We start from the raw sequence: 23,785 nt of genomic DNA on the forward strand, positions 1-23,785 counted from the left end.
CCGAAACCTGTGTGATCTTGTACACTAACAAGTTGTTTTACAAGATGTCTGAGAGGCTGAATGAAGGTGTTCAGGTCCCCCAGAAATTTGTATCATTCTCCAGCAATTAGATGAAGAACGCATTGGTAGATGGTGATACTACCATATGTGTTTGATGCTTGTAATTCTAGCCCAGTAAAGATTAGACCCACAGGATTACACCTTGGAACCAAATGTTGTATTTCCTCTTTGAGTCAAAGAATTTGGGGAAAGTGCTTGTGGAATAGACAGAGAAATGGATATTGTCATGGAATCTGTTGACCCTGTGCCACTCCAAACTTTTCAAAGCAATTATGCAATGGTGACAGCATGAAGGTACAAGTTTGGCATTTGCACATGTGCTAGCTACCAGTGGAGAATGCCTTTGGCCAGTATGGGGATTGAACCCACAACCTTGGCGTTATTATCACCACGCTCTAAACCATCTGAGCTAACTGGCCTTTCACAGCATGTTTGCTTGTCGTTAGAGACATGATCAGCAAATAAGTTCCGTTCCAACAGCAACGCTACGAAACTGTCATATCTCCAGACGTTTCCAATTTAAGAAGTAAACACATGTTTCTGCCCAGTTTCGAGCTGGGGACCTTGCGCGTGTTAGGCGAACGTGATAACCACTACACTACAGAAACCTTTCATTTTGCTGGACTCACTTTTTGGATCAGGTAAGAGAATATGAGGAAGAAACATTGCGTGAAAGCCAAAATTTGGAGTTAAATTCTTCATCCTTTTCAGTTCATCATGAGGATCCAATGCTTTTTCTTGGGAATGTGAGCCCGGTGCTATTGCCTTGAGATGAGGATTTTCTTCCATATGCATGATTTGTAGCTTGAAATAAATGGACAATACTTTCTTCACTCAGTTTTGAATAAGCAATGTCAGACCACGGCATGTTGTGACTTGATTAGTGGAAGGTATATCATTAGCAAAGAAATGCTGTAGCGCTGTGTTTATTGTCTGGTCTCTAAATGGTTCGGCTTTATTTCTTTTCATCAAATGAATGTTTCTGCCCAGTTTCGAGCTGGGGACCTTTCGCGTGTGAGGCGAACGTGATAACCACTACACTACAGAATCCTTAGTGGTTGATACTTTAAAATAATACACCTTGTTGATGACTTTAGAGAAAAGAAGGGCCAAGGTATGTGCGTAAAACAACAATTGCGGACGCTCCGAAACCTGTGTGATCTTGTACACTAACAAGTTGTTTTACAAGATGTCTGAGAGGCTGAATGAAGGTGTTCAGGTTCCCCAGAAATGTGTATCATTCTCCAGCAATTAGATGAAGAACGCATTGGTAGATGGTGATACTACCATATGTGTTTGATGCTTGTAATTCTAGCCCAGTAAAGATGAGACCCACAGGATTACACCTTTGAACCAAATGTTGTATTTCCTCTTTGAGTCAAAGAATTTGGGGAAAGTGCTTGTGGAATAGACAGAGAAATGGATATTGTCATGGAATCTGTTGACCCTGTGCCACTCCCAGCTTTTCAAAGCAATTATGCAATGGTGACAGCATGAAGGTACAAGTTTGGCATTTGCACATGTGCTAGCTACCAGTGGAGAATGCCTTTGGCCAGTATGGGGATTGAACCCATGACCTTGGCGTTATTAGCACCACGCTCTCAACCATCTGAGCTAACTGGCCTTTCACAGCATGTTTGCTTGTCGTTAGAGACATGATCAGCATTAAGTTCCGTTCCAACAGCAACGCTACGAAACTGTCATATCTCCAGACGTTTCCAATTTAAGAAGTAAACACATGTTTCTGCCCAGTTTCGAGCTGGGGACCTTGCGCGTGTTAGGCGAACGTGATAACCACTACACTACAGAAACCTTTCATTTTGCTGGACTCACTTTTTGGATCAGGTAAGAGAATATGAGGAAGAAACATTGCGTGAAAGCCAAAATTTGGAGTTAAATTCTTCATCCTTTTCAGTTCATCATGAGGATCCAATGCTTTTTCTTGGGAATGTGAGCCCGGTGCTATTGCCTTGAGATGAGGATTTTCTTCCATATGCATGATTTGTAGCTTGAAATAAATGGACAATACTTTCTTCACTCAGTTTTGAATAAGCAATGTCAGACCACGGCATGTTGTGACTTGATTAGTGGAAGGTATATCATGAGCAAAGAAATGCTGTAGCGCTGTGTTTATTGTCTGGTCTCCAAATGGTTCGGCTTTATTTCTTTTCATCAAATGAATGTCTCTGCCCAGTTTCGAGCTGGGGACCTTTCGCGTGTGAGGCGAACGTGATAACCACTACACTACAGAAACCTTAGTGGTTGATACTTTAAAATAACACACCTTGTTGATGACTTTAGAGAAAAGAAGGGCCAAGGTATGTGCGTAAAACAACAATTGCGGACGCTCCGAAACCTGTGTGATCTTGTACACTAACAAGTTGTTTTACAAGATGTATGAGAGGCTGAATGAAGGTGTTCAGGTCCCCCAGAAATTTGTATCATTCTCCAGCAATTAGATGAAGAACGCATTGGTAGATGGTGATACTACCATATGTGTTTGATGCTTGTAATTCTAGCCCAGTAAAGATGAGACCCACAGGATTACACCTTGGAACCAAATGTTGTATTTCCTCTTTGAGTCTAAGAACTTGGGGAAAGTGCTTGTGGAATAGACAGAGAAATGGATATTGTCATGGAATCTGTTGACCCTGTGCCACTCCAAGCTTTTTAAAGCAATTATGCACTGGTGACAGCATGAAGGTACAAGTTTGGCATTTGCACATGTGCTAGCTACCAGTGGAGAATGCATTTGGCCAGTATGGGGATTGAACCCACGACCTTGGCGTTATTATCACCACGCTCTAAACCATCTGAGCTAACTGGCCTTTCACAGCATGTTTGCTTGTCGTTAGAGACATGATCAGCAAATAAGTTCTGTTCCAAAAGCAACCCTACAAAACTGTCATATCTCCAGACGTCTCCAATTTAAGAAGTAAACAAATGCTTCTGCCCAGTTTAGAGCTGGGGACCTTTCGCGTGTTAAGCGAACGTGATAACCACTAGACTACAGAAACCTTTCATGTTGCTGGACTTACTTTTTGGATCAGGTAAGAGAATATGAGGAAGAAACATTGCGTGAAAGCCAAAATTTGGAGTTAAATTCTTTATCCATTTTAATTCAACATGAGGTTCCAATGATTTATCTTGGGAATGTGAGCCCGGTTCTATTGCCTTGAGATGAGGAAAGTCTTCCATATGCATGATTTGTAGCTTGAAATAAATGGACAATACTTTCTTCACTCAGTTTTGTTTAAGCAATGTCAGACCACGGCATGTTGTGACTTGATTAGTGGAAGGTACATCATGAGCAAAGAAATGCTGTAGCGCTGTGTTTATTGTCTGGTCTCCAAATGGTTCGTCTTTTTTTCTTTTCATCAAATGAATGTTTCTGCCCAGTTTAGAGCTGGGGACCTTTCGCGTGTGAGGCGAACGTGATAACCACTACACCACGGAAACCTTAGTGGTTGATGCTTTAAAATAACACACCTTGTTGATGACTTTAGAGAAAAGAAGGGCCAAGGTATGTGCGTAAAACAACAATTGCGGACGCTCCGAAACCTGTGTGATCTTGTACACTAACAAGTTGTTTTACAAGATGTCTGAGAGGCTGAATGAAGGTGATCAGGTCCCCCAGAAATTTGTATCATTCTCCAGCAATTAGATGAAGAACGCATTGGTAGATGGTGATACTACCATATGTGTTTGATGCTTGTAATTCTAGCCCAGTAAAGATTAGACCCACAGGATTACACCTTGGAACCAAATGTTGTATTTCCTCTTTGAGTCAAAGAATTTGGGGAAAGTGCTTGTGGAATAGACAGAGAAATGGATATTGTCATGGAATCTGTTGACCCTGTGCCACTCCAAGCTTTTCAAAGCAATTATGCAATGGTGACAGCATGAAGGTACAAGTTTGGCATTTGCACATGTGCTAGCTACCAGTGGAGAATGCCTTTGGCCAGTATGGGGATTGAACCCACGACCTTGGCGTTATTATCACCACGCTCTAAACCATCTGAGCTAACTGGCCTTTCACAGCATGTTTGCTTGTCGTTAGAGACATGATCAGCATTAAGTTCCGTTCCAACAGCAACGCTACGAAAATGTCATATCTCCAGACGTTTCCAATTTAAGAAGTAAACACATGTTTCTGCCCAGTTTCGAGCTGGGGACCTTGCGCGTGTTAGGCGAACGTGATAACCACTACACTACAGAAACCTTTCATTTTGCTGGACTCACTTTTTGGATCAGGTAAGAGAATATGAGGAAGAAACATTGCGTGAAAGCCAAAATTTGGAGTTAAATTCTTCATCCTTTTCAGTTCATCATGAGGATCCAATGCTTTTTCTTGGGAATGTGAGCCCGGTGCTATTGCCTTGAGATGAGGATTTTCTTCCATATGCATGATTTGTAGCTTGAAATAAATGGACAATACTTTCTTCACTCAGTTTTGAATAAGCAATGTCAGACCACGGCATGTTGTGACTTGATTAGTGGAAGGTATATCATGAGCAAAGAAATGCTGTAGCACTGTGTTTATTGTCTGGTCTCCAAATGGTTCGGCTTTATTTCTTTTCATCAAATGAATGTTTCTGCCCAGTATCGAGCTGGGGACCTTTCGCGTGTGAGGCGAACGTGATAACCACTACACTACAGAAAGCTTAGTGGTTGATACTTTAAAATAACACACCTTGTTGATGACTTTAGAGAAAAGAAGGGCCAAGGTATGTGCGTAAAACAACAATTGCGGACGCTCCGAAACCTGTGTGATCTTGTACACTAACAAGTTGTTTTACAAGATGTCTGAGAGGCTGAATGAAGGTGTTCAGGTCCCCCAGAAATTTGTATCATTCTCCAGCAATTAAATGAAGAACGCATTGGTAGATGGTGATACTACCATATGTGTTTGATGCTTGTAATTCTAGCCCAGTAAAGATGAGACCCACAGGATTACACCTTTGAACCAAATGTTGTATTTCCTCTTTGAGTCTAAGAACTTGGGGAAAGTGCTTGTGGAATAGACAGAGAAATGGATATTGTCATGGAATCTGTTGACCCTGTGCCACTCCAAGCTTTTCAGAGCAATTATGCAATGGTGACAGCATGAAGGTACAAGTTTGGCATTTGCTAGCTACCAGTGGAGAATGCCTTTGGCCAGTTTGGGGATTGAACCCACGACCTTGGCGTTATTAGCACCACGCTCTAAACCATCTGAGCTAACTGGCCTTTCACAGCATGTTTGCTTGTCGTTAGAGACATGATCAGCAAATAAGTTCTGTTCCAAAAGCAACCCTACAAAACTGTCATATCTCCAGACGTCTCCAATTTAAGAAGTAAACACATGCTTCTGCCCAGTTTAGAGCTGGGGACCTTTCGCGTGTTAAGCGAACGTGATAACCACTAGACTACAGAAACCTTTCATGTTGCTGGACTTACTTTTTGGATCAGGTAAGAGAATATGAGGAAGAAACATTGCGTGAAAGCCAAAATTTGGAGTTAAATTCTTTATCCATTTCAATTCAACATGAGGTTCCAATGATTTATCTTGGGAATGTGAGCCCGGTTCTATTGCCTTGAGATGAGGAAAGTCTTCCATATGCATGATTTGTAGCTTGAAATAAATGGACAATACTTTCTTCACTCAGTTTTGTATAAGCAATGTCAGACCACGGCATGTTGTGACTTGATTAGTGGAAGGTACATCATGAGCAAAGAAATGCTGTAGCGCTGTGTTTATTGTCTGGTCTACAAATGGTTTGTCTGTATTTCTTTTCATCAAATGAATGTTTCTGCCCAGTTTCGAGCTGGGGACCTTTCGCGTGTGAGGCGAACGTGATAACCACTACACTACAGAAACCTTAGTGGTTCATACTTTAAAATAACACACCTTGTTGATGACTTTAGAGAAAAGAAGGGCCAAGGTATGTGCGTAAAACAACAATTGCGGACGCTCCGAAACCTGTGTGATCTTGTACACTAACAAGTTGTTTTACAAGATGTATAAGAGGCTGAATGAAGGTGTTCGGGTCCCCCAGAAATTTGTATCGTTCTCCAGCAATTAGATGAAGAACGCATTGGTAGATGGTGATACTACCATATGTGTTTGATGCTTGTAATTCTAGCCTAGTAAAGATAAGACCCACAGGATTACTCCTTGGAACCAAATGTTGTATTTCCTCTTTGAGTCTAAGAATTTGGGGAAAGTGCTTGTGGAATAGACAGAGAAATGGATATTGTCATGGAATCTGTTGACCCTGTGCCACTCCAAGCTTTTTAAAGCAATTATGCACTGGTGACAGCATGAAGGTACAAGTTTGGCATTTGCACATGTGCTAGCTACCAGTGGAGAATGCCTTTGGCCAGTATGGGGATTGAACCCATGACCTTGGCGTTATTAGCACCTCGCTCTAAACCATCTGAGCTAACTGGCCTTTCACAGCATGTTTGCTTGTCGTTAGAGACATGATCAGCAAATAAGTTCTGTTCCAAAAGCAACTTTAGGAAACTGTCATATCTCCAGACGTCTCCAATTTAAGAAGTAAACACATGTTTATGCACAGTTTCGAGCTGGGGACCTTTCGCGTGTTAGGCGAACGTGATAACCACTACACTACAGAAACTTTTCATTTCGCTGGACTCACTTTTTGGATCAGGTAAGAGAATATGAGGAAGAAACATTGCGTGAAAGCCAAAATTTGGAGTTAAATTCTTCATCCTTTTCAGTTCATCATGAGGATCCAATGCTTTTTCTTGGGAATGTGAGCCCGGTGCTATTGCCTTGAGATGAGGATTTTCTTCCATATGCATGATTTGTAGCTTGAAATAAATGGACAATACTTTCTTCACTCAGTTTTGAATAAGCAATGTCAGACCACGGCATGTTGTGACTTGATTAGTGGAAGGTATATCATGAGCAAAGAAATGCTGTAGCGCTGTGTTTATTGTCTGGTCTCCAAATGGTTCGGCTTTATTTCTTTTCATCAAATGAATGTTTCTGCCCAGTTTCGAGCTGGGGACCTTTCGCGTGTGAGGCGAACGTGATAACCACTACACTACAGAAACCTTAGTGGTTGATACTTTAAAATAACACACCTTGTTGATGACTTTAGAGAAAAGAAGGGCCAAGGTATGTGCGTAAAACAACAATTGCGGACGCTCCGAAACCTGTGTGATCTTGTACACTAACAAGTTGTTTTACAAGATGTCTGAGAGGCTGAATGAAGGTGTTCAGGTCCCCCAGAAATTTGTATCATTCTCCAGCAATTAGATGAAGAACGCATTGGTAGATGGTGATACTACCATATGTGTTTGATGCTTGTAATTCTAGCCCAGTAAAGATTAGACCCACAGGATTACACCTTGGAACCAAATGTTGTATTTCCTCTTTGAGTCAAAGAATTTGGGGAAAGTGCTTGTGGAATAGACAGAGAAATGGATATTGTCATGGAATCTGTTGACCCTGTGCCACTCCAAACTTTTCAAAGCAATTATGCAATGGTGACAGCATGAAGGTACAAGTTTGGCATTTGCACATGTGCTAGCTACCAGTGGAGAATGCCTTTGGCCAGTATGGGGATTGAACCCACAACCTTGGCGTTATTATCACCACGCTCTAAACCATCTGAGCTAACTGGCCTTTCACAGCATGTTTGCTTGTCGTTAGAGACATGATCAGCAAATAAGTTCCGTTCCAACAGCAACGCTACGAAACTGTCATATCTCCAGACGTCTCCAATTTAAGAAGTAAACACATGTTTCTGCCCAGTTTCGAGCTGGGGACCTTGCGCGTGTTAGGCGAACGTGATAACCACTACACTACAGAAACCTATCATTTTGCTGGACTCACTTTTTGGATCAGGTAAGAGAATATGAGGAAGAAACATTGCGTGAAAGCCAAAATTTGGAGTTAAATTCTTCATCCTTTTCAGTTCATCATGAGGATCCAATGCTTTTTCTTGGGAATGTGAGCCCGGTGCTATTGCCTTGAGATGAGGATTTTCTTCCATATGCATGATTTGTAGCTTGAAATAAATGGACAATACTTTCTTCACTCAGTTTTGAATAAGCAATGTCAGACCACGGCATGTTGTGACTTGATTAGTGGAAGGTATATCATGAGCAAAGAAATGCTGTAGCGCTGTGTTTATTGTCTGGTCTCCAAATGGTTCGGCTTTTTTTCTTTTCATCAAATGAATGTTTCTGCCCAGTCTCGAGCTGGGGACCTTTCGCGTGTGAGGCGAACGTGATAACCACTACACTACAGAAACCTTAGTGGTTGATACTTTAAAATAACACACCTTGTTGATGACTTTAGAGAAAAGAAGGGGCCAAGGTATGTGCGTAAAACAACAATTGCGGACGCTCCGAAACCTGTGTGATCTTGTACACTAACAAGTTGTTTTACAAGATGTCTGAGAGGCTGAATGAAGGTGTTCAGGTCCCCCAGAAATGTGTATCATTCTCCAGCAATTAGATGAAGAACGCATTGGTAGATGGTGATACTACCATATGTGTTTGATGCTTGTAATTCTAGCCCAGTAAAGATGAGACCCACAGGATTACACCTTTGAACCAAATGTTGTATTTCCTCTTTGAGTCAAAGAATTTGGGGAAAGTGCTTGTGGAATAGACAGAGAAATGGATATTGTCATGGAATCTGTTGACCCTGTGCCACTCCCAGCTTTTCAAAGCAATTATGCAATGGTGACAGCATGAAGGTACAAGTTTGGCATTTGCACATGTGCTAGCTACCAGTGGAGAATGCCTTTGGCCAGTATGGGGATTGAACCCACGACCTTGGCGTTATTAGCACCACGCTCTCAACCATCTGAGCTAACTGGCCTTTCACAGCATGTTTGCTTGTCGTTAGAGACATGATCAGCATTAAGTTCCGTTCCAACAGCAACGCTACGAAACTGTCATATCTCCAGACGTTTCCAATTTAAGAAGTAAACACATGTTTCTGCCCAGTTTCGAGCTGGGGACCTTGCGCGTGTTAGGCGAACGTGATAACCACTACACTACAGAAACCTTTCATTTTGCTGGACTCACTTTTTGGATCAGGTAAGAGAATATGAGGAAGAAACATTGCGTGAAAGCCAAAATTTGGAGTTAAATTCTTCATCCTTTTCAGTTCATCATGAGGATCCAATGCTTTTTCTTGGGAATGTGAGCCCGGTGCTATTGCCTTGAGATGAGGATTTTCTTCCATATGCATGATTTGTAGCTTGAAATAAATGGACAATACTTTCTTCACTCAGTTTTGAATAAGCAATGTCAGACCACGGCATGTTGTGACTTGATTAGTGGAAGGTATATCATTAGCAAAGAAATGCTGTAGCGCTGTGTTTATTGTCTGGTCTCTAAATGGTTCGGCTTTATTTCTTTTCATCAAATGAATGTTTCTGCCCAGTTTCGAGCTGGGGACCTTTCGCGTGTGAGGCGAACGTGATAACCACTACACTACAGAATCCTTAGTGGTTGATACTTTAAAATAACACACCTTGTTGATGACTTTAGAGAAAAGAAGGGCCAAGGTATGTGCGTAAAACAACAATTGCGGACGCTCCGAAACCTGTGTGATCTTGTACACTAACAAGTTGTTTTACAAGATGTATGAGAGGCTGAATGAAGGTGTTCAGGTCCCCCAGAAATTTGTATCATTCTCCAGCAATTAAATGAAGAACGCATTGGTAGATGGTGATACTACCATATGTGTTTGATGCTTGTAATTCTAGCCCAGTAAAGATGAGACCCACAGGATTACACCTTTGAACCAAATGTTGTATTTCCTCTTTGAGTCTAAGAACTTGGGGAAAGTGCTTGTGGAATAGACAGAGAAATGGATATTGTCATGGAATCTGTTGACCCTGTGCCACTCCAAGCTTTTCAGAGCAATTATGCAATGGTGACAGCATGAAGGTACAAGTTTGGCATTTGCTAGCTACCAGTGGAGAATGCCTTTGGCCAGTTTGGGGATTGAACCCACGACCTTGGCGTTATTAGCACCACGCTCTAAACCATCTGAGCAAACTGGCCTTTCACAGCATGTTTGCTTGTCGTTAGAGACATGATCAGCAAATAAGTTCCGTTCCAAAAGCAAACCTACAAAACTGTCATATCTCCAGACGTCTCCAATTTAAGAAGTAAACACATGCTTCTGCCCAGTTTCGAGCTGGGTTAGGCGAACGTGATAACCACTACACTACAGAAACCTTTCATTTTGCTGGACTCACTTTTTGGATCAGGTAAGAGAATATGAGGAAGAAACATTGCGTGAAAGCCAAAATTTGGAGTTAAATTCTTCATCCTTTTCAGTCCATCATGAGGATCCAGTGCTTTTTCTTGGGAATGTGAGCCCGGTGCTATTGCCTTGAGATGAGGATTTTCTTCCATATGCATGATTTGTAGCTTGAAATAAATGGACAATACTTTCTTCACTCAGTTTTGAGTAAGCAATGTCAGACCACGGCATGTTGTGACTTGATTAGTGGAAGGTATATCATGAGCAAAGAAATGCTGTAGCGCTGTGTTTATTGTCTGGTCTCCAAATGGTTCGGCTTTATTTCTTTTCATCAAATGAATGTTTCTGCCCAGTTTCGAGCTGGGGACCTTTCGCGTGTGAGGCGAACGTGATAACCACTACACTACAGAAACCTTAGTGGTTGATACTTTAAAATAACACACCTTGTTGATGACTTTAGAGAAAAGAAGGGCCAAGGTATGTGCGTAAAACAACAATTGCGGACGCTCCGAAACCTGTGTGATCTTGTACACTAACAAGTTGTTTTACAAGATGTATGAGAGGCTGAATGAAGGTGTTCAGGTCCCCCAGAAATTTGTATCATTCTCCAGCAATTAGATGAAGAACGCATTGGTAGATGGTGATACTATCATATGTGTTTGATGCTTGTAATTCTAGCCCAGTAAAGATAAGACCCACAGGATTACTCCTTGGAACCAAATGTTGTATTTCCTCTTTGAGTCTAAGAATTTGGGGAAAGTGCTTGTGGAATAGACAGAGAAATGGATATTGTCATGGAATCTGTTGACCCTGTGCCACTCCAAGCTTTTTAAAGCAAATATGCACTGGTGACAGCATAAAGGTATGAGTTTGGCATTTGCACATGTGCTAGCTACCAGTGGAGAATGCCTTTGGCCAGTATGGGGATTGAACCCACGACCTTGGCGTTATTAGCACCACGCTCTAAACCATCTGAGCTAACTGGCCTTTCACAGCATGTTTGCTTGTCGTTAGAGACATGATCAGCAAATAAGTTCTGTTCCAACAGCAACGCTACGAAACTGTCATATCTCCAGACGTCTCCAATTTAAGAAGTAAACACATGTTTCTGCCCAGTTTCGAGCTGGGGACCTTGCGCGTGTTAGGCGAACGTGATAACCACTACACTACAGAAACCTTTCATTTTGCTGGACTCACTTTTTGGATCAGGTAAGAGAATATGAGGAAGAAACATTGCGTGAAAGCCAAAATTTGGAGTTAAATTCTTCATCCTTTTCAGTTCATCATGAGGATCCAATGCTTTTTCTTGGGAATGTGAGCCCGGTGCTATTGCCTTGAGATGAGGATTTTCTTCCATATGCATGATTTGTAGCTTGAAATAAATGGACAATACTTTCTTCACTCAGTTTTGAATAAGCAATGTCAGACCACGGCATGTTGTGACTTGATTAGTGGAAGGTATATCATGAGCAAAGAAATGCTGTAGCGCTGTGTTTATTGTCTGGTCTCCAAATGGTTCGGCTTTATTTCTTTTCATCAAATGAATGTTTCTGCCCAGTTTCGAGCTGGGGACCTTTCGCGTGTGAGGCGAACGTGATAACCACTACACTACAGAAACCTTAGTGGTTGATACTTTAAAATAACACACCTTGTTGATGACTTTTGAGAAAAGAAGGGCCAAGGTATGTGCGTAAAACAACAATTGCGGACGCTCCGAAACCTGTGTGATCTTGTACACTAACAAGTTGTTTTACAAGATGTCTGAGAGGCTGAATGAAGGTGTTCAGGTCCCCCAGAAATTTGTATCATTCTCCAGCAATTAGATGAAGAACGCATTGGTAGATGGTGATACTACCATATGTGTTTGATGCTTGTAATTCTAGCCCAGTAAAGATTAGACCCACAGGATTACACCTTGGAACCAAATGTTGTATTTCCTCTTTGAGTCAAAGAATTTGGGGAAAGTGCTTGTGGAATAGACAGAGAAATGGATATTGTCATGGAATCTGTTGACCCTGTGCCACTCCAAACTTTTCAAAGCAATTATGCAATGGTGACAGCATGAAGGTACAAGTTTGGCATTTGCACATGTGCTAGCTACCAGTGGAGAATGCCTTTGGCCAGTATGGGGATTGAACCCACAACCTTGGCGTTATTATCACCACGCTCTAAACCATCTGAGCTAACTGGCCTTTCACAGCATGTTTGCTTGTCGTTAGAGACATGATCAGCAAATAAGTTCCGTTCCAACAGCAACGCTACGAAACTGTCATATCTCCAGACGTTTCCAATTTAAGAAGTAAACACATGTTTCTGCCCAGTTTCGAGCTGGGGACCTTGCGCGTGTTAGGCGAACGTGATAACCACTACACTACAGAAACCTTTCATTTTGCTGGACTCACTTTTTGGATCAGGTAAGAGAATATGAGGAAGAAACATTGCGTGAAAGCCAAAATTTGGAGTTAAATTCTTCATCCTTTTCAGTTCATCATGAGGATCCAATGCTTTTTCTTGGGAATGTGAGCCCGGTGCTATTGCCTTGAGATGAGGATTTTCTTCCATATGCATGATTTGTAGCTTGAAATAAATGGACAATACTTTCTTCACTCAGTTTTGAATAAGCAATGTCAGACCACGGCATGTTGTGACTTGATTAGTGGAAGGTATATCATTAGCAAAGAAATGCTGTAGCGCTGTGTTTATTGTCTGGTCTCTAAATGGTTCGGCTTTATTTCTTTTCATCAAATGAATGTTTCTGCCCAGTTTCGAGCTGGGGACCTTTCGCGTGTGAGGCGAACGTGATAACCACTACACTACAGAATCCTTAGTGGTTGATACTTTAAAATAACACACCTTGTTGATGACTTTAGAGAAAAGAAGGGCCAAGGTATGTGCGTAAAACAACAATTGCGGACGCTCCGAAACCTGTGTGATCTTGTACACTAACAAGTTGTTTTACAAGATGTCTGAGAGGCTGAATGAAGGTGTTCAGGTTCCCCAGAAATGTGTATCATTCTCCAGCAATTAGATGAAGAACGCATTGGTAGATGGTGATACTACCATATGTGTTTGATGCTTGTAATTCTAGCCCAGTAAAGATGAGACCCACAGGATTACACCTTTGAACCAAATGTTGTATTTCCTCTTTGAGTCAAAGAATTTGGGGAAAGTGCTTGTGGAATAGACAGAGAAATGGATATTGTCATGGAATCTGTTGACCCTGTGCCACTCCCAGCTTTTCAAAGCAATTATGCAATGGTGACAGCATGAAGGTACAAGTTTGGCATTTGCACATGTGCTAGCTACCAGTGGAGAATGCCTTTGGCCAGTATGGGGATTGAACCCATGACCTTGGCGTTATTAGCACCACGCTCTCAACCATCTGAGCTAACTGGCCTTTCACAGCATGTTTGCTTGTCGTTAGAGACATGATCAGCATTAAGTTCCGTTCCAACAGCAACGCTACGAAACTGTCATATCTCCAGACGTTTCCAATTTAAGAAGTAAACACATGTTTCTGCCCAGTTTCGAGCTGGGGACCTTGCGCGTGTTAGGCGAACGTGATAACCACTACACTACAGAAACCTTTCATTTTGCTGGACTCACTTTTTGGATCAGGTAAGAGAATATGAGGAAGAAACATTGCGTGAAAGCCAAAATTTGGAGTTAAATTCTTCATCCTTTTCAGTTCATCATGAGGATCCAATGCTTTTTCTTGGGAATGTGAGCCCGGTGCTATTGCCTTGAGATGAGGATTTTCTTCCATATGCATGATTTGTAGCTTGAAATAAATGGACAATACTTTCTTCACTCAGTTTTGAATAAGCAATGTCAGACCACGGCATGTTGTGACTTGATTAGTGGAAGGTATATCATGAGCAAAGAAATGCTGTAGCGCTGTGTTTATTGTCTGGTCTCCAAATGGTTCGGCTTTATTTCTTTTCATCAAATGAATGTCTCTGCCCAGTTTCGAGCTGGGGACCTTTCGCGTGTGAGGCGAACGTGATAACCACTACACTACAGAAACCTTAGTGGTTGATACTTTAAAATAACACACCTTGTTGATGACTTTAGAGAAAAGAAGGGCCAAGGTATGTGCGTAAAACAACAATTGCGGACGCTCCGAAACCTGTGTGATCTTGTACACTAACAAGTTGTTTTACAAGATGTATGAGAGGCTGAATGAAGGTGTTCAGGTCCCCCAGAAATTTGTATCATTCTCCAGCAATTAGATGAAGAACGCATTGGTAGATGGTGATACTATCATATGTGTTTGATGCTTGTAATTCTAGCCCAGTAAAGATAAGACCCACAGGATTACTCCTTGGAACCAAATGTTGTATTTCCTCTTTGAGTCTAAGAATTTGGGGAAAGTGCTTGTGGAATAGACAGAGAAATGGATATTGTCATGGAATCTGTTGACCCTGTGCCACTCCAAGCTTTTTAAAGCAAATATGCACTGGTGACAGCATAAAGGTATGAGTTTGGCATTTGCACATGTGTTAAATACCAGTGCAGAATGCCTTTGGCCAGTATGGGGATTGAACTCACGACCTTGGCGTTATTAGCACCACGCTCTAAACCATCTGAGCTAACTGGCCTTTCACAGCATGTTTGCTTGTCGTTAGAGACATGATCAGCAAATAAGTTCTGTTCCAAAAGCAACGCTACGAAACTGTCATTATCCAGACGTCTCCAATTTAAGAAGTAAACACATGTTTCTGCCCAGTTTCAAGCTGGGGACCTTTCGCGTGTTAGGCGAACGTGATAACCACTACACTACAGAAACCTTTCATTTCGCTGGACTCACTTTTTGGATCAGGTAAGAGAATATGAGGAAGAAACATTGCGTGAAAGCCAAAATTTGGAGTTAAATTCTTCATCCTTTTCAGTTCATCATGAGGATCCAATGCTTTTTCTTGGGATTGTGAGCCCGGTGCTATTACCTTGAGATGAGGATTTTCTTCCATATGCATGATTTGTAGCTTGAAATAAATGGACAATACTTTCTTCACTCAGTTTTGTATAAGCAATGTCAGACCACGGCATGTTGTGACTTGATTAGTGGAAGGTATATCATGAGCAAAGAAATGCTGTAGCGCTGTGTTTATTGTCTGGTCTCCAAATGGTTCTGCTTTATTTCTTTTCATCAAATGAATGTTTCTGCCCAGTTTTGAGCTGGGGACCTTTCGCGTGTGAGGCGAACGTGATAACCACTACACTACAGAAACCTTAGTGGTTGATACTTTAAAATAACACACCTTGTTGATGACTTTAAAGAAAAGAAGGGCCAAGGTATGTGCGTAAAACAACATTTGCGGACGCTCTGAAACCTGTGTGATCTTGTACACTAACAAGTTGTTTTACTAGATGTATGAGAGGCTGAATGAAGGTGTTCAGGTCCCCCAGAAATTTGTATCATTCGGAAGGACTTCCGGTGTTGTCGAATGGAGTAGACGTGTGTGTCCGAGCTCCCCACCTTTATTGACTTCTACTAAGCCACCTAACTAATTAGTTAAAAATTTGCCCTACAACAACTAATTCAACGGATCACCTAAGTAATCATGTCCAAAAAAACCAGAAGAGATGAACAGGAGAAGGAGGAAGCGGCCGGTATTAGCGCATTCACTGCTGTCCTGACTGCTAAGCTAGCGGAAACTAAGTCCGAGCTTCTTGCTGAAATAAAGGACACATACGCAAGGTACGAGGCCAGACTGAGCACTGTTCAGGCCGCAGTTGATGACCATACAGAACGCATTGCCCACTTGGAGCAGTCTGCAGACTCTACTAGCATCGACGTGACGGAGATGAAGACCACGCTTTCAGCCATTGCGGCTGAAAACGCTAAGCTAAAGGCTAAGCTGACTGATCTCGAAGGCCGGAGCCGCCGCAACAACATTCGGATCTTTGGATTACCCGAAAATATTGAAGGGCCTACACCAACAGCTTTTTTTTCGCAGCTGCTTTTTGAAGTGCTTGGTGCTGACGTTCTCTCATCTCCTCCGGAATTAGACCGTGCACACCGCTCACTAGCTGCTAAGCCAGGGCCCGCCGGTAAGCCGAGGCACGTCGTGATATGCTTTCACCGCTTTCAGACTCGTGAGCTGGTGGTGCGGACGGCTCGCAGACTTCGGGGCAATCTCTCCTACAAAGGCTCTCCGATCCATATCGTGGAGGATTACTGCCCGGAGGTTTTGGAGCAGCGCGGCCAGTATCGTGATGTTATGAGGAAGATTTACCAGCTGGGCCACAAGCCTGCTCTGAGGTACCCAGCTAAGCTGTTTGTCGTGATGGAGGATGGCTCCAGGAAACATCTTCCCTCGGTGAAAGATGCTGCCGATTTTGTCTCTCGTCGCTGCCGAGATGATGGTGACCGGTCCCTTCCTGAATCCAACTAGTAACAATACGTGACCTGTCAAGAAGGCTGTTGCTACTGTCTAAATGACTGCCACCTCAGGACCTAAGCTAGTTATTATTTTTTATTTTATTTTATTTTATTTTATATATAAATATTTTTAATTGCTTATTTACTTTTTTCTTTTGAAGTAGCTATAATTATTTTACTCACACTTTTCTAAGGGTAATTTTGACTTCTGTTATTGGGGCAATTATAATGTGCCTTTAAACTTGGGGATTTGGAGGACTTTGGACGAAAGAGGGAAGTCCCGTGGTTAGGTGTTGACACCGTTGTGCAATGGACACTTGTTTCTTGTTTTCATGTATATATGGGGATGTTCAGGCCAAGCTTATTATTTCATTTTATTATTATTATTATTATTTATTTTTTTTTCTTCTTTTTTTTTTTTTTTTTTTTTTTCTTCGTTTCACTCAGATTTCCTTACAGAGACCAGCCGTGCTCTTCCAACCTACCATGTCCACGCCCATCACTTTAATTAAAGATCTTGTTTGAGGTATGTCTTCTATAAACATAAATAACAGATTCAGACTTATTTCGTGGAATGTGAAGGGGCTGGGGAATGCTACAAAACTGGGGCGAGTAATGACCCACTTAAATCGCCTTAAAGGAGATATTTATTTTCTCCAGGAAACTCACATGCCCAATAAGGAAGTTGTGCGACTTAAAAAACATTGGGTGGGGGAAGTCTTTCACTCCACATTTAATTGCAGGGCCCGTGGTGCAGCCATAATTTTCCATAAGGATCTTCCTTTTATTGCAGAAAAGTCAGTGCTAGACCCGAATGGCAGATATGTAATAGTTTCTGGGAAGATTCAACTAACATCCTTTCTATTCATCTGTGTTTACGGCCCTAACTGGGACGACAGTGCTTTTGTTAAAAAACTTTTTTCATCTTTTCCAGATCTCCAAAATCACTATATAATTATGGGTGGTGACTTTAATTTTGTGCAGGATCCGCAGCTTGATCGATCTTCTAACACTTCTGCCCCCCCTACTAGAGCAGCCAAAATGCTATCGACTCTCTCTCAACAGTTCGGTATTACTGACCCATGGAGGCATAAATTCCCGGGGGGAAAATCGTTCTCATTCTTCTCTCATGTTCATCGCACCTTTTCTCGTATTGACTTTTTTCTTTTAGATGTACGACTTCTGTCTAATCTGGTTTCTGTCGACTATCACGGTATAGCTATATCAGACCATTCTCCGGTTTCTCTTGATCTGGCCATACTCTCCCGGCCTCGCCTGTTGAACCAGTGGAGGTTCAATGCCGTCCTCCTAGCTGAGGAATCCTATAAAGAGTTTATACAATCACAACTAACTCTATTTTTTGAATTTAATGACCTGCCAGAAACAAATAGAAGCAATCTCTGGGAGGCCTCAAAGGCGTACATTAGAGGTCAACTGATTTCTTTTATTTCTAATAAGAGGAAAGTGGAGTCTGCTCGTACAAATTTACTTCTGAACGACATCAAGGACACAGACCAATTATTAGCTGCTAGTTTTGATCCAGACTTGTATAAGAAACGACTCGCACTACAGACAGAGCTTGATCTTATCTCTACCACGGAGGTCAGAACGCTGCTGCTTAAATCCAGACAACGTTTCTATGAATCGGGTGACAAGGCGGGGAAGCTTCTTTCATACCAGGCAAGGGCTGAGGCATCTTCTAGGCTTATTCCAGCAATATTATCTCCAGCGGGTGTGACGATCACAGACCCAGTTAGTGTAAACGAGACATTTGCGAAGTTCTACTCGACTCTTTATACATCTGAGTGTCCACACTCTCCAGATCTTGCGCTTGATAAAATTACTTTTCCACGTGTCACTGATGAGGATGCTGAAATTTTAGGTAAACCCATCACTACGGCAGAAGTCTCTGAGGCCATCAAATCACTCCAAAGTGGTAAGGCACCTGGCCCTGACGGTTTTACCACTGAATACTACAAAACCTTTTCCTCCGTGCTTAGCCCCTTCTTAAAAGATATGTATAATGAAGCCTTTCTCTCCGGCTGCCTTCCAAACACTCTCTCAGAAGCCACAATATCTCTTCTCCTTAAGAAAGACAAAGACCCTCTACTTTGCAGCAGTTACAGACCCATTTCCCTTCTCAATGTTGACTTTAAAATTCTGTCTAAAATTCTGGCTTCCCGTCTACAATGCGTTTTGTCTACCATCATAAATTTGGACCAGACAGGTTTCATGCCGGGCAGATTATCGTCGTGTAATACTAGACGCCTTTTTAACATAATTTCTTCGCCTTGCTCTGTAATGCCTGAGGTCATTCTCTCTCTTGACGCAGAAAAAGCCTTCGATCGGGTCGAGTGGAGCTTTCTATTTAACATTCTATCCCGATTTGGACTGGGGGGAGGGTTTGTCGACTGGGTTAAACTGCTTTACTCTTCCCCCAAAGCTTCAGTTCGCACTAACAATACGTTTTCTCCTTCCTTTTCTTTACATCGTGGCACAAGGCAGGGCTGTCCTCTTTCTCCTTTGTTGTTTCTTCTGGCTATTGAACCATTGGCCATCTGGTTACGCTCAGAAGCAGCCTTTATTGGCATCAAGCGTCTAGGCACAGTTCATAAGGTCTCGCTATATGCGGATGATCTTTTGCTTTACGTTTCAGACCCTATCACCTCCGTTCCCATCATCCTTAATATCCTACAAGAGTATAGCAATATATCTGGCTACAAACTTAATTATCAGAAGAGCGAACTTTTGCCTATCAATGACCTAGCCCGAATGATCCCTTCCTCTACTTTTCCGTTTCGGTGGTCACCTGGTGGGTTCAGATATCTAGGCATCCAGGTCACCCCATTATTGTCTGGGCTCTACCATACAAACTTTACCCCCCTGATTGACAGGACAGAGAGGGATTTTTTACGTTGGTCAGCTCTGCCGATCTCGCTTGCAGGTCGGGTTATTCTGGTCAAAATGGCCGTCCTTCCCAGGTTTCTTTACCTATTCCAACATCTTCCAATCTTCCTAGGCAAATCATTTTTTGACAAGCTAGACAGGACCGTTTCATCATTTTTATGGTCGGGCAGGCCAGCTCGTATCCGAAAATCAGTCTTACAAGCCCCGAAGGATGAGGGAGGACTGGCCCTGCCAGTCCTAAGATTTTATTATTGGGCAGCAAACATCCAGAAACTTCTTTTCTGGATGAACGATGACAATGAGGCCATTTCAAGCTGGACTCAGCTGGAAGGGAAATCTTCAGAATTTTGTCTGCGCTCAATACTGTGTGCACAGCTTCCCCTTCCCAGTGTCCATACCTGCCCAGTGGTGTCCACTTCTTTGAAAATCTGGAGTCAATTCAGGAAACATTTCGGCCTTATAAATTCCACAGTCCTCACATCAGTCTACAAAAACTGCAGATTCGATCCGTCCAAAACAGATCTGTCATTCAAACTATGGCACAGGAATGGGATTAAATCAATCTCTGACTTATACACTAACAATGTATTTTCCTCATTTGAACAATTGTCAAAGAAATATGCCCTCCCGAATCAGCATCTCTTCCGTTTCTTCCAGATCAGGGACTATGTTAAAAAACTGTTTCCTCATTTTCCAAATCGCCCACCAGAAACTCTTCTGGATGTTCTTCTCTCCAAAGACCCTTTTGTTAATGGATGCATTTCAAGCGTTTACAAGTCAATTTGGACAGCATCCTCAAAGCCGTCCGATACTGTCAAAACTGCGTGGGAAGACGGTCTAAACCTTAACATTACGGAACAACAATGGAGGTCGGCATTGTCTCTTGTCCATTTGTCCTCTATTTGCGCCCGCCATAGATTGATTCAATGTAAGATTGTTTATAGGGTCCATTACACCAATGCCAGACTGGCCAAAATCTATCCTTCTATTAGTGATGCCTGCAGCAGATGCCATCTCTCTCCTGCCAATCATGCCCATATGTTTTGGTCATGCCCAGTGATCGCAGCTCTTTGGACAGATGTATTTGATACACTAACGAGGGCTTACAGATACACCGTCACACCAAATCCCATGTCGGCAATATTTGGTCTCCCCCCAACTTCAGACACGCCGAGTGCACTAAAGCGGGCCGTTGCATTTACCACCCTATTAGCACGCAGGCTGGTCCTGCTGAACTGGAAGCTCCCCCGTCCCCCTTCGCATGTCCGCTGGGTCCGCGAGGTGCTTTACAATCTCAAACTTGAGAGGCTTAGGTACTCACTTCATGGCTCACTCAGGGTGTTTCATGAGACCTGGAGCCCTTTCCTACAATATGTGGACTCCTTGACATTTCCTCACAATCTGGAGGCTGACTGAGCACCAGTGCAACAAAAAGCCACTGCTGTTACCCTGGTTTTCTCACTTATTACTACGTATTTAATTACCTTTTTTTTTTTTTTTTTTTTTTTTTTTTTTTCTGGACGTATTTCTTATTTTAAAAAAAAAGAAAAAAGAAAAAAAAAAGCCCAAGTGGTTTGTGTTTTTTATTTATTTACTTTTTTATTTTTTATTTATTTATTTTATTTATTTATTTTTTTTTTTTTTGTGTCTGACTTGGCCTCTGGGGGTTGTTGACGGGGGTGGGTGGGACGGGTTGACATGTGAGTGTTTATTTTTACACATTGCCTTTTTTACATTTCATTTTACACTCTGTATGTCTGTTTAATACAGAAAATGTTCAATAAATAAAGTTATAAAAAAAAAAAAAGAAATTTGTATCATTCTCCAGCAATTAGATGAAGAACGCATTGGTAGATGGTGATACTACCATATGTGTTTGATGCTTGTAATTCTAGCCCAGTAAAGATAAGACCCACAGGATTACTCCTTGGAACCAAATGTTGTATTTCCTCTTTGAGTCAAAGAATTTGGGGAAAGTGCTTGTGGAATAGACAGAGAAATGGATATTGTCATGGAATCTGTTGACCCTGTGCCACTCCAAGCTTTTTAAAGCAATTATGCACTGGTGACAGCATGAAGGTACAAGGTTGGCATTTGCACATGTGCTAGCTACCAGTGGAGAATGCCTTTGGCCAGTATGGGGATTGAACCCACGACCTTGGCGTTATTAGCACCACGCTCTAAACCATCTGAGCTAACTGGCCTTTCACAGCATGTTTGCTTGTCGTTAGAGATGTTTGCTTGTCGTTAGAGACATGATCAGCAAATAAGTTCCGTTCCAACAGCAACGCTACGAAACTGTCATATCTCCAGACGTCTCCAATTTAAGAAGTAAACACATGTTTCTGCCCAGTTTCGAGCTGGGGACCTTGCGCGTGTTAGGCGAACGTGATAACCACTACACTACAGAAACCTATCATTTTGCTGGACTCACTTTTTGGATCAGGTAAGAGAATATGAGGAAGAAACATTGCGTGAAAGCCAAAATTTGGAGTTAAATTCTTCATCCTTTTCAGTTCATCATGAGGATCCAATGCTTTTTCTTGGGAATGTGAGCCCGGTGCTATTGCCTTGAGATGAGGATTTTCTTCCATATGCATGATTTGTAGCTTGAAATAAATGGACAATACTTTCTTCACTCAGTTTTGAATAAGCAATGTCAGACCACGGCATGTTGTGACTTGATTAGTGGAAGGTATATCATGAGCAAAGAAATGCTGTAGCGCTGTGTTTATTGTCTGGTCTCCAAATGGTTCGGCTTTATTTCTTTTCATCAAATGAATGTTTCTGCCCAGTCTCGAGCTGGGGACCTTTCGCGTGTGAGGCGAACGTGATAACCACTACACTACAGAAACCTTAGTGGTTGATACTTTAAAATAACACACCTTGTTGATGACTTTAGAGAAAAAAAGGGCCAAGGTATGTGCGTAAAACAACAATTGCGAACGCTCCGAAACCTGTGTGATCTTGTACACTAACAAGTTGTTTTACAAGATGTCTGAGAGGCTGAATGAAGGTGTTCAGGTCCCCCAGAAATGTGTATCATTCTCCAGCAATTAGATGAAGAACGCATTGGTAGATGGTGATACTACCATATGTGTTTGATGCTTGTAATTCTAGCCCAGTAAAGATGAGACCCACAGGATTACACCTTTGAACCAAATGTTGTATTTCCTCTTTGAGTCTAAGAACTTGGGGAAAGTGCTTGTGGAATAGACAGAGAAATGGATATTGTCATGGAATCTGTTGACCCTGTGCCACTCCCAGCTTTTCAAAGCAATTATGCAATGGTGACAGCATGAAGGTACAAGTTTGGCATTTGCACATGTGCTAGCTACCAGTGGAGAATGCCTTTGGCCAGTATGGGGATTGAACCCACGACCTTTGTGTTATTAGCACCACGCTCTCAACCATCTGAGCTAACTGGCCTTTCACAGCATGTTTGCTTGTCGTTAGAGACATGATCAGCATTAAGTTCCGTTCCAACAGCAACGCTACGAAACTGTCATATCTCCAGACGTTTCCAATTTAAGAAGTAAACACATGTTTCTGCCCAGTTTCGAGCTGGGGACCTTGCGCGTGTTAGGCGAACGTGATAACCACTACACTACAGAAACCTTTCATTTTGCTGGACTCACTTTTTGGATCAGGTAAGAGAATATGAGGAAGAAACATTGCGTGAAAGCCAAAATTTGGAGTTAAATTCTTCATCCTTTTCAGTTCATCATGAGGATCCAATGCTTTTTCTTGGGAATGTGAGCCCGGTGCTATTGCCTTGAGATGAGGATTTTCTTCCATATGCATGATTTGTAGCTTGAAATAAATGGACAATACTTTCTTCACTCAGTTTTGAATAAGCAATGTCAGACCACGGCATGTTGTGACTTGATTAGTGGAAGGTATATCATGAGCAAAGAAATGCTGTAGCGCTGTGTTTATTGTCTGGTCTCCAAATGGTTCGGCTTTATTTCTTTTCATCAAATGAATGTTTCTGCCCAGTTTCGAGCTGGGGACCTTTCGCGTGTGAGGCGAACGTGATAACCACTACACTACAGAAACCTTAGTGGTTGATACTTTAAAATAACACACCTTGTTGATGACTTTAGAGAAAAGAAGGGCCAAGGTATGTGCGTAAAACAACAATTGCGGACGCTCCGAAACCTGTGTGATCTTGTACACTAACAAGT

General features: G+C 42.1%; 1 protein-coding gene and 24 non-coding genes across 25 annotated transcripts in view; all 25 read right to left on the reverse strand.

The window, feature by feature from the left end:
• The window catches only part of LOC101159213 (dehydrogenase/reductase SDR family member 13), a 336,613-nt gene that overhangs the window by 171,017 nt on the left and 141,811 nt on the right, over window positions 1-23,785 (reverse strand). The window lies entirely within an intron of this gene.
• On the reverse strand, window positions 596-668 carry trnav-aac (transfer RNA valine (anticodon AAC)). Its single transcript has one exon. It is a non-coding gene; the product is annotated as a tRNA-Val (tRNA).
• Window positions 1,610-1,684, reverse strand: trnai-aau (transfer RNA isoleucine (anticodon AAU)). Its single transcript has one exon. It is a non-coding gene; the product is annotated as a tRNA-Ile (tRNA).
• trnav-aac (transfer RNA valine (anticodon AAC)) lies at window positions 1,800-1,872 on the reverse strand. Its single transcript has one exon. It is a non-coding gene; the product is annotated as a tRNA-Val (tRNA).
• On the reverse strand, window positions 2,242-2,314 carry trnav-cac (transfer RNA valine (anticodon CAC)). Its single transcript has one exon. It is a non-coding gene; the product is annotated as a tRNA-Val (tRNA).
• Window positions 4,209-4,281, reverse strand: trnav-aac (transfer RNA valine (anticodon AAC)). The gene has a single exon. It is a non-coding gene; the product is annotated as a tRNA-Val (tRNA).
• trnav-cac (transfer RNA valine (anticodon CAC)) lies at window positions 4,651-4,724 on the reverse strand. The gene has a single exon. It is a non-coding gene; the product is annotated as a tRNA-Val (tRNA).
• On the reverse strand, window positions 5,848-5,920 carry trnav-cac (transfer RNA valine (anticodon CAC)). Its single transcript has one exon. It is a non-coding gene; the product is annotated as a tRNA-Val (tRNA).
• Window positions 7,053-7,125, reverse strand: trnav-cac (transfer RNA valine (anticodon CAC)). The gene has a single exon. It is a non-coding gene; the product is annotated as a tRNA-Val (tRNA).
• On the reverse strand, window positions 7,816-7,888 carry trnav-aac (transfer RNA valine (anticodon AAC)). The gene has a single exon. It is a non-coding gene; the product is annotated as a tRNA-Val (tRNA).
• trnav-cac (transfer RNA valine (anticodon CAC)) lies at window positions 8,258-8,330 on the reverse strand. Its single transcript has one exon. It is a non-coding gene; the product is annotated as a tRNA-Val (tRNA).
• On the reverse strand, window positions 9,021-9,093 carry trnav-aac (transfer RNA valine (anticodon AAC)). The gene has a single exon. It is a non-coding gene; the product is annotated as a tRNA-Val (tRNA).
• trnav-cac (transfer RNA valine (anticodon CAC)) lies at window positions 10,647-10,719 on the reverse strand. The gene has a single exon. It is a non-coding gene; the product is annotated as a tRNA-Val (tRNA).
• On the reverse strand, window positions 11,410-11,482 carry trnav-aac (transfer RNA valine (anticodon AAC)). Its single transcript has one exon. It is a non-coding gene; the product is annotated as a tRNA-Val (tRNA).
• trnav-cac (transfer RNA valine (anticodon CAC)) lies at window positions 11,852-11,924 on the reverse strand. The gene has a single exon. It is a non-coding gene; the product is annotated as a tRNA-Val (tRNA).
• On the reverse strand, window positions 12,615-12,687 carry trnav-aac (transfer RNA valine (anticodon AAC)). Its single transcript has one exon. It is a non-coding gene; the product is annotated as a tRNA-Val (tRNA).
• Window positions 13,629-13,703, reverse strand: trnai-aau (transfer RNA isoleucine (anticodon AAU)). Its single transcript has one exon. It is a non-coding gene; the product is annotated as a tRNA-Ile (tRNA).
• Window positions 13,819-13,891, reverse strand: trnav-aac (transfer RNA valine (anticodon AAC)). Its single transcript has one exon. It is a non-coding gene; the product is annotated as a tRNA-Val (tRNA).
• On the reverse strand, window positions 14,261-14,333 carry trnav-cac (transfer RNA valine (anticodon CAC)). The gene has a single exon. It is a non-coding gene; the product is annotated as a tRNA-Val (tRNA).
• trnav-aac (transfer RNA valine (anticodon AAC)) lies at window positions 15,023-15,095 on the reverse strand. The gene has a single exon. It is a non-coding gene; the product is annotated as a tRNA-Val (tRNA).
• Window positions 15,465-15,537, reverse strand: trnav-cac (transfer RNA valine (anticodon CAC)). The gene has a single exon. It is a non-coding gene; the product is annotated as a tRNA-Val (tRNA).
• trnav-aac (transfer RNA valine (anticodon AAC)) lies at window positions 21,939-22,011 on the reverse strand. Its single transcript has one exon. It is a non-coding gene; the product is annotated as a tRNA-Val (tRNA).
• trnav-cac (transfer RNA valine (anticodon CAC)) lies at window positions 22,381-22,453 on the reverse strand. The gene has a single exon. It is a non-coding gene; the product is annotated as a tRNA-Val (tRNA).
• On the reverse strand, window positions 23,143-23,215 carry trnav-aac (transfer RNA valine (anticodon AAC)). Its single transcript has one exon. It is a non-coding gene; the product is annotated as a tRNA-Val (tRNA).
• Window positions 23,585-23,657, reverse strand: trnav-cac (transfer RNA valine (anticodon CAC)). Its single transcript has one exon. It is a non-coding gene; the product is annotated as a tRNA-Val (tRNA).

This window comes from Oryzias latipes, chromosome 13 (assembly GCF_053564925.1).
Source record: "Oryzias latipes strain Hd-rR chromosome 13, Olatipes_Hd-rR_3.1".
Classification (NCBI taxonomy): Eukaryota; Metazoa; Chordata; class Actinopteri; order Beloniformes; family Adrianichthyidae; genus Oryzias; species Oryzias latipes.